Source organism: Rhea pennata, unplaced genomic scaffold (genome assembly GCF_028389875.1).
Source record: "Rhea pennata isolate bPtePen1 unplaced genomic scaffold, bPtePen1.pri scaffold_26, whole genome shotgun sequence".
Lineage (NCBI taxonomy): Eukaryota > Metazoa > Chordata > Aves > Rheiformes > Rheidae > Rhea > Rhea pennata.
Window position 1 is genome coordinate 2,703,067 of NW_026907677.1, and position 8,729 is coordinate 2,711,795.

Below are 8,729 nucleotides of genomic sequence, written 5' to 3' on the forward strand. Positions count from 1 at the left end.
TGACCCTGCTGGAGCAGGGAGGTTGGACTACATGATCTCCAGAGGTCCCTTCCAACCTTATTCATTCTGTGATTTGGTGTAATGAACCAGCAAACTAGCAAATTGAACCACTAGAAAATTACTACTTTGGGCTAGTCTGCAGGGAGAGAATTAACCCCTTCTTGGCTTCTTCTTCTTCTTCTTTTTTTTTTTAACACCTAAGGAGCTCCTACAAATACCCTTACCTTCACAAAGAAGCTCCGCCATCATCAAAGAAACAACAACAACAAAATACACACACCCACCAAACAGTCACAACGGGATTGTCAAAGAGTCTTCTCTAAACTCTACACTGATTGCAGTAAAGGGCTCCTAAGGGGGCACAAGGAATTTATCATCCACCAGCACTGCAAACAGCCAGACGCTGCAGAGGTCAACACTATGACAACATGAGTCAGTCTACACCTAGAAATTTCACTACCACTCTCAGGCCTCTCTCATGCACTTTTAACATGCATCCTCCCTTTCACAAAATCCTGACAAAGCCACTTCTGCCAATAAAGAGCCAGAAGGGATTTTTCTCTCCCATTTTTTCTTTCCCTTCCCTTTTTTCAGGCAGAAAATAGCTTGTGCTATTCCATAGCTTCCAACAGAAGCTATCGTACCACAAATGCACTGGCTGATTTAGACTTCTGACCAAGGGATTTGAACACTTTCAGGTGAAATGCTCTTGCTGCTGCTCATGAGGAGAGGCACACAACCAGAAAACAGTGCAGTCCAGGTCACTCGACTGATTTTGGATCCATCCTGCTTGCACTGGAAATAGCGGGTCCTCCCATACTCACTCACCACAGACAGTATCATGCCTAGGGCTAGCCCCCACGACACCTTCGCAGGCCCCTGGCCACACACACAGTCACAGAGACAAGAATGGATGAAAGTCCACACAGCTGCAGTAACCATGGTTCAGCAGTAGAACCAGAGATTTCCAAGGCACACGCCACCTAAGAACACTAAGGCATATCATCTAACTGAAAAATGTGCAACTCCTGAGCTTTACTTCTTCCCCTGAGTCTGGCCAGGGTCATGCATACATGCTTCCACGCTGAGGAGAAAACAGGCAAAACAGGGTTTGGCAGCATCAGGGAAGCCTCTCAGAGACCCAGTGCCCTGCACTCCCAACATTGTATTTCCAGCCCCAAACTTCCTCCCTCCAAGCACCTCATGGATCATCTCCAAACACGGGAAGGTCTCTCCAGCAGCAGCTACTGCCACCACTGCAGCATGTCAGCAACACCTCACACCTCCCCCAGGCAACACACTGCTCACACACAGCTACTTCTCCCTCCACACCAACTTCAGCCTCTCTCTCACAGGCCTCCCAGTAGAGGCCCCATCGAGCACTCAAGGTTTCTGCTGTTACTAACAACAGACCACCCCAGCCTAGATGTAAAGCTTGCCTCCTTCCTCAAGGAAAGCAACACCCTAAACATTACTAAGCCAGCTCAGGTCGGGAGGAAACATGCAAATCTCTACCTTCTGTAACATCCAGAAAAAGAGAAGCAGCTCACAGGCACCCACTTAACATCCTGCCAAAGGAGGCCTCAGGAGCCAGGTCTTTCAGTAAGTCTCAGCTGCACATTTCTCACCTGGCAGTGAGGAAGGCAATGCTCAGCTGAAGCATTTGGTCAGCAGATACAAAGATGGAGGCTTGCAAGTAGTTCTGCTTCAGGAACAGAGCCTGAAAGCTGTTGCCAAGGTTTCTTCTGCTTGCTTGCCAAAAGACTAGGCAACACTGTATGGATTCTTCAAATCTTCTTCAACAAAAGCACTTCTCTTCAACACTTTTGCTCTCAAACCCTGCTGGTACCATCACTACAGGACCATCTCTCTTTTGTGTCAGGTGCACAGAAACTTCCTACAACAGAACTGAGATCCTTAGCTGCAGCTTCCATATATCTGCTGTCAACAGGCTACTCAAGCCAAACAGAAATCATTGGGGGATAGGTGGTAAACATATATCTATGCCTATAAAAATACATTCTCATTCAGCAGGGTCTATTTCAAAAGTAAAACTCAAGCAGGCAGAACATGTGTGTGTCCTCCAGGCCAACTTTGGGCAAGACACACGTTTCTGCCAAGCTCTCTTCAGTCACAGCTGGCCAGCATCTGCCTGCCAGCAGACAGAAAGAACACTACAACTTTCTCAAGGTGACATTCAGGGATGACAACAGTTTAAATACCTGGCTGCAGTAGTAATACCCGTTCTTGAACAGAAGCACCTCTTTCTCCAGTTTCAGGAGAGCACTCACCATCCAGGAGACCCTTGTCCTGTCCTTATCAAACATTCTGGGGGCCAGAAGTAGACTGACCATACAGCAAAAGACATTTTCTCTTCAGATTCAAGAATGAATGGAGATAGCTTGGATTTGCTAAAGCAGCCACAGCCAGGGAACACGGATGGCTGCAACACAGAAGCAAGAAAAAAATGTATCTCTTCTTAGGTATCTCTGTCTCCCACAGCAATGCACAGCTTCTACTCCGGCTTTAAAAGCAAGGACAGTGCCTGTTTGTGGCCATCCTTTTACTTTCCTCCCAAGCAACTGTAACAAGAGAGGAAGCTACCAAAAAAGCACTGGAGCTCTACATATACCTACCTCAGGGCTCAGGCCCTGCTCTTTTCACAGCCCTCTTCTTTCCTCATTACTGCAGAGGACAGACTGCTAAGGTTTGTAATCTAAAGCTGAAAATAAATCAAAATTTCACACGCTAATCACAAAACCTGCTGCACTGCCCCAGCGCTCTACAGCAGCAGCTCCTGCCTATCTACTTTCCCCACCAGCTTCCCCACCCACACCCAGGGTGTGTCAGCTTTCCACCAGGGGAGAACATCCCGGGGCAGAAGCAGCACAGGAAGCAGCTGCCCTGTTCCTCTCCCTCCTCCCTTGATTCCTGGGGGGGGGTCACTAGTGCTGCAGCTCTCATACCTCAGGGCTTCTCAGCACCTGCCAGGCCGCAGCACAGGCTGAAAACCCCCCCTGTGTCCCCGGGATGCTCACAGGCAGCAGCTGCCCCCAGCACAGTGCAGAGGTTTCTCTCTCTCCCCTCCCATCCCCTCCCCTCCCGCAGACTCTCCCAGGGCCCTGGGGCAGCAGCATTTCCCCACACACCAGCACCAGCAGCCATGCCCACACAGGCCCCGCCCCCACACCCGGAAGTGACGCCTCTCACACCAAGGCCCCTCCCACCCCGCACTCCCCCATTGGCTCCCATTGGACGTGGCCTCCCGGGGCGGGACACCAGGGAGGGGCGGGAGGGAGGCGGCAGTGCGCGTGCGCTGTGCAGGGGCTGGGTGGGGAGGGGCGGGCAGGGAGCCGAGGGGAGGGGCCCCGAGGGGAGGGGCGGGGCGTGGCAGAGAGGGGAGGGGCGGGGCCGGGCAGGGCGGAGCATGCGCAGTGGCCCAGAGGAGGACGGTGAGGGGTGGGGGCCGGTCTGGGGCTGCCCGGGCCCTGCGGGCGGGGAGGGGGCAAGAGGCGGCTGCTGCCGCGGGGCAGCGTCTCCCGGCCCGGGGCCGCCTGGAGCCTTTAGCCGCAGCGCCGGGAGCTGCCGCACCGGGGCCAAGGGCCGCGGGCTGGGCAGAGCGAGCGGCCGTGCGCACGGGGGCAGCCAGAGCCGCCACGGCTCGGCTGTGTGGCAGCAGCGGCTGGGGAAGGCCCGGCCCAGCCTGGGCCGCCTCCGGCCCCCGGCAGCCTCCGGCTCTTGCGCCCCTTCTCCTGGCAGCTCCACAGCTCGGTGCCGGCTGCAGTCACCGTTTCTTAGCACTGTCCCAGCTATGAGGAGACACCGCGGGTGCAGCAGGGCTTGTGGGGGCTCCAGGCTGGAGGCAGGAGGCAGCCAGCATCCCGGTGCCCCTGCTGACAGCCCTGCTTTCCCCCGGGCAGGTCCCCAGCTGCATTCTGAGCCCAGCCCGGCTGTGGGCACCAGGAGGAGCAGGATGTGCAGAGCCTCCTGACGACTGTGGCCAGAGCCAGGCTCTCAGGTATTGCAGCAAAGCAGCTGTGGGAGAGCTGTGCCCTGCTGGAGGGCACTTGAGCCCCTCAAGACACCTCCCCAGAGGCAGTCGAGGGTCGGAAGGTGACGTGTCCTCAGGAGAGTGTTAACCCACAGCCCCACCGCAGCCCTGTGCATTCAGTTCTGCTCCAGAGATGCCTCCTGGCAGTGGGGCAGTGTCGTGGGGCATCTGCGTCTTGGCAGGTGCCTGGGGCAGTGGAGAACAGATCCCCTTGCTGCTGGTGCTGTGGGTGGGCAGGGAGTTGGGGAAGGCACTTTCTGAGCTCCCTTGCAGGCCTGCTGCTCTCTCCATCAGCTTTGGAGTCTCGGGCTCTTGTGCAGGCTTTTGGCTCCTTTCCCTTCCACCCACCCCAGCAGCAAGGACCCCAGCTTGCTCCCACCAGAGGCACAGGCTGCCTTGGCTGCCCGATGCATAGGGCTCATGAGCTTCTGCACATGCCCTGGCAAAGGTGCAGAGCTGAGCTATGACGGTGGCCTTGAAAGCCTCTGCCAGACTGCATGGAGCTGCCGAGAAGCAGGTGGGAAGTGCTGGCAAAGAGCAGGAGGTTTCTGCCTGCCAGCAGGCTGGCTGCATGCTCGGCCTGGCAGCCTGCAGGCACATGCCTGGAGGTGCCCAAGGCAGCTGCCACTGCCCATCTCTTGCCCCACACCAACAAAGCCTCTGCCCAGCCAGCCTGGCTAGCAGAAGAAGCACAGCATCATCAAGACACCTACCTTACCTCCTTCTGCTCCTGCCAGGGCTCAGGTCCAGCTGAGGCTGCCTCTTGCAACGCTTGGCCCTCTCCCAAGTGCTTCTTGCAGCCAGGTGTCCCTGGCAACATGCAGAACCAGAGGTACCAAATTCCACAAGCATTCAGAATTGCTTCACTTGGTAGATCATTTCCACTTTCCAGATTTGGAAGGACACAAGTTGTTCTGTGTGTCTGACATGGTTTGCAAACATTTTCATATACCGTCTGCTTTGCCATCCCGCTGCTGTTCATGCTTGCATCTTGTTATTTTATTTTATTTTTTCCATCCCCACTTAGTCTTTCTCAGTCTTAGCATGCTGCTGGAGGAAAGGAGAGGAACTGGGGTGTGTGTGAGGATGTAGACAGGGAAGACAGAGGGTGTGGAAAAGGTGCAGAAAGCAGGCATGTAGAAGTAGGGAACTCTGCTGGAAGAGCAAGATTTTCTGCTGTCTCACTATGGGAAAAAAGCAGGAAATGGAGAATAAGAAGGGAAAAGAAACTTTTGTCTTCCATGCAGGACATTAGGTTCCCTATTACTGCAAAGAATTCATAGAATTACATCAATTCTCTGAGCCTTCCACCTCAAGGGCTTCATTTCCTTCTGGTGTGCCAGGATCAGGATGGCAAAAGGCAGTGAAGGTGCTAGAGTCTGCCTCTGGAGTGCAGCACCAAGATTCAGGGCTCAGGGAGAGGAAATGGGTGTGGTACCCACCCAGGGGGCTAGCCCAGCTCCTGAAGCACAGCACTGGAGCTCTTTTTCTTTCTTTCTTTCTTTTTTTTTCCTCTTGTCATGGTGGCAGGTTGGGGGCTGTTGACACATGGAGCTGAGGGGCTCAGGCTATAAAAAACTCTGTTGAAATTACCAGATTTATTCCTCTAGGCAAAGATACACATCTGTCTACTAAGTCGGTGTGTGCAGGAGGTGGGGGAAGGCTGCCTCCAAGTGAGTGTCTTGACTCAGCAGCCATAAATGTTTTCAGTTCTACAGAAGCAGCTCTTCAGAGATTCAGGTGTTGTGTCCTTGTGATACTAGTATCCAGTTTGTTGGGGAAAGCACAGCAGTCGGGTGCTTGAAGGGCACAGAAGTGAAAAGGAACCTGGAGAGGGCAAATGAAATGAAACTCAAAAATACATGTCCGCATCCCTCAGAAATGCACAAGCCAAAAACCTGGTGCATGTGCTGGACTATCTGTAAGATTGTTGTAAATGGAGCTCCCAGGGAGTCTCCAGCAGGCTCCCAGCATACCTGGCAATGTGGAACCTAAATGATAGCTGGTGCTGTCCTCTGGGCTTGCCGGGTGCTGGTGAAAAGGAAGTTTGGAAGAGAATACAGACCCGGGTGGAATAGGCTGCCATGTAACTAATAACTATGTATCCATGCAGACAGACATGTATGAACACATGCAAACAGGCTTTAAACTGAAAACTGTGTCGACCAGATCGTACACAGAAACAAAGTGTCAGAGCACACCTACTGCATGGGAAAATGCAGCAGATTTTGAGGAGGTAGGGGATGGAAGCGAGCCAGACTGTTCCATGGGAAAAGGAGCACAGACAGGGCATGTTGACCCAGAGGCATGGTGGCTTGTTTGGGGCTGTATCAGTGTTGTCCCAAATTGGGTTCTTTTACCGAGTGTGCAACTAACCAATAGACGCGCAGGATCGAAATACTTGTTCATTTCTGCACAGGGATGGGTGCTTGGTGGTAGATCCACAAAGCTAGCACACCTTCTCCCTTTCTCATTCTTTATCTATAAACACTTTTCAGGAAGTACTTTATACAGATTTTTCTGTTGGTTACGGTTTTATCACATCACATTCTTGCTCTGTGCTTGTGCTTTAACATCCGTGTTAATTAGCATAGGAAGCAGAGAAGAAGGTGGTAACATCATTATCATGTCATTATCATCTCATTATTCATTTTGAGGGGTGCACTTTAATAGGTTAATAGGCCCTAATGAACTTGTAAGTTCCTCTGGGTTATTCTGCTGTTTTTGTCCTCTCTGTTCCTGACGTTCTTCAAAGTGTTGTGGTTTCCTCACGGTTATTTGGCTGGAGCCGGTTGTCCTTTGCAATACTGTTTTCCAAGATCCTCTCTCCCTTGTCCTTGAGTCTTGTTAGCTCTTGGAGGGTTTCCACAGCATCATTCCAACAGAGCGCCGGTGTTCCCGTGGGGGTCCAATTTTGCTTTCCTGCAGAGGTATTACAAGAGGTATTGCAAGGACATTATACTGTAATTCCATTTGGAATCAAATCAGCAACCCCAGGCTCGGTTCCCTGTTCCACTGTCCCTGGGTGGATTCCACCAACAACCTTTCTGTTTACAGCCAAATGCACTGCCGGTTGGCCCACAGAAACCCCCCACCTGGGGCTGTGCTGGGGACTCCAGTGTCAGCACTGTCCTGGTGCTGCAAGAATGGGAATGTCCCTGAGCGCAACCCCGTACCCAGCCCCAGGCAGGGGGATGCTGCCCTTTGCCCATGGCCGGGTGCTGGTGGACAGCGTGGTGCAGCGGGAGGCCTGGAGCCTGGCTGAGGGGCTCTGGGCAGCTCCCTGCCCAGCACCAGCTCTGCCTGCTCCCCTGCTCCCTCCACCCCACACCCTGGGGGCAATCGGAGCTGTGGGCACATCCCCCTGGGGAGGGCATTTCCCTCACACCACTCCCTCCTGCTGCTGCCCTCGTGGACACAGGTGACGCACACAGGAGTGCTGCCTGCGCTGGCAGAGGTGACTCAGGGAAGGGGCTTGCTCCTCTCCATCGAGCCTCCCCTGGCAGGGCCAGAGCCTGGCAGCAGCGCCTGCAGCGACAGTCTCCCCCTGACCCAGTTAGCTGCAGAGATGCTGAAGGGGCAGCGCTCTGTGGGGTGGCCCTGTGCAGGAGCAGTCCCAGGGCAGAGGCAAGGCCAGCTTCCCCCGCGGCCTGGCACGAGGGTCTGAATGGAGTTTTCTGGGGAGGGTCTGAGGGCAGCAGGGCACAAGGGGGCTGTGCTTGTCAGGGACATGGCATGGGAGGAGAGGGCACCCTAAAGATCAGCCCCCAACAACATATGCCATGTGTAAGGGGATGTAGCTCAGTGGAAGAGCGCCTGCTTTGCATGCAGGAGGTCCTGGGTTCAGTCCCCAGCATCTCCAGCAAGGACTTTTGTGCCTCGCTGTGTTGTCTTCCCAGCAGATATAAGGGTGGTGGAAGTCCCCTGGGTGAGCCTGGGTCTCTGATTGGGAGGCTGCTTCCTGCCGTCCATCAAAAGCCTCATCAACTTCCTCTTCCTGAGCTGGTGGCTTGTTCTAAACACCTACAGCAGTGTCTGCCATGTTAGCCTGCCTAGTCATCCTCACCCATAAGCTCTGGACTCACTGTTCATCCACCCCTAGCCTTCCATGATGGAACGAGTGGCTGGGGAGAGAGCGGGAGAGCAGTGGAGGTTGTCTCCCTTGACTTCAGTAAGCTTTTAAACACTGTCTCCCATAGCATCCTCATAGGCAAGAAGTGTGGGCTAGATGAGCGGCCAGTGAGGTGGCTTGAGAAGTGACTGAACGGCAGAGCTCAGGGGGTTGTCATCAGCAGTGCAGAGTCTAGTTGGAGGCCAGTGATGTCCCTCCAGGGCTCCGTACTGGGGCCAGTCTTCTTCAACTTAGTCGCCAGTGACCTGGACGAAGGTACAAAGTGCCTCCTCAGCAAGTGTGCCGACGATAATAAACTGGGAGGAGCAGCTGATGCATCAGAAGACTGTGCTGCCATTTGAGAGACCTGGAGAGGCTGGAGAGGTGGGGGGAGTGGAACCTCATGAAGTTCAACAAGGGCAAGTGCACGGTCCTGCACGTGGGGAGGTATAACCCCATGCACCAGTGCAAGCTGGAGGCTGAGCTGCTGGAAAGCAGCTCTGCGGAGAAGGACCTGGGAGTGCTGGTGGACACTAAGTTGACCATGAGCCAGCAATGTGCTCTTGT

The 8,729-nt window shown here is 54.1% G+C and overlaps 1 non-coding gene across 1 annotated transcript; it reads left to right on the top strand.

The window, feature by feature from the left end:
- The first annotated feature begins 7,841 nt into the window (after positions 1–7,841).
- On the top strand, positions 7,842–7,913 carry TRNAA-UGC (transfer RNA alanine (anticodon UGC)). The gene has a single exon. It is a non-coding gene; the product is annotated as a tRNA-Ala (tRNA).
- The last annotated feature ends 816 nt before the right edge of the window (positions 7,914–8,729 follow it).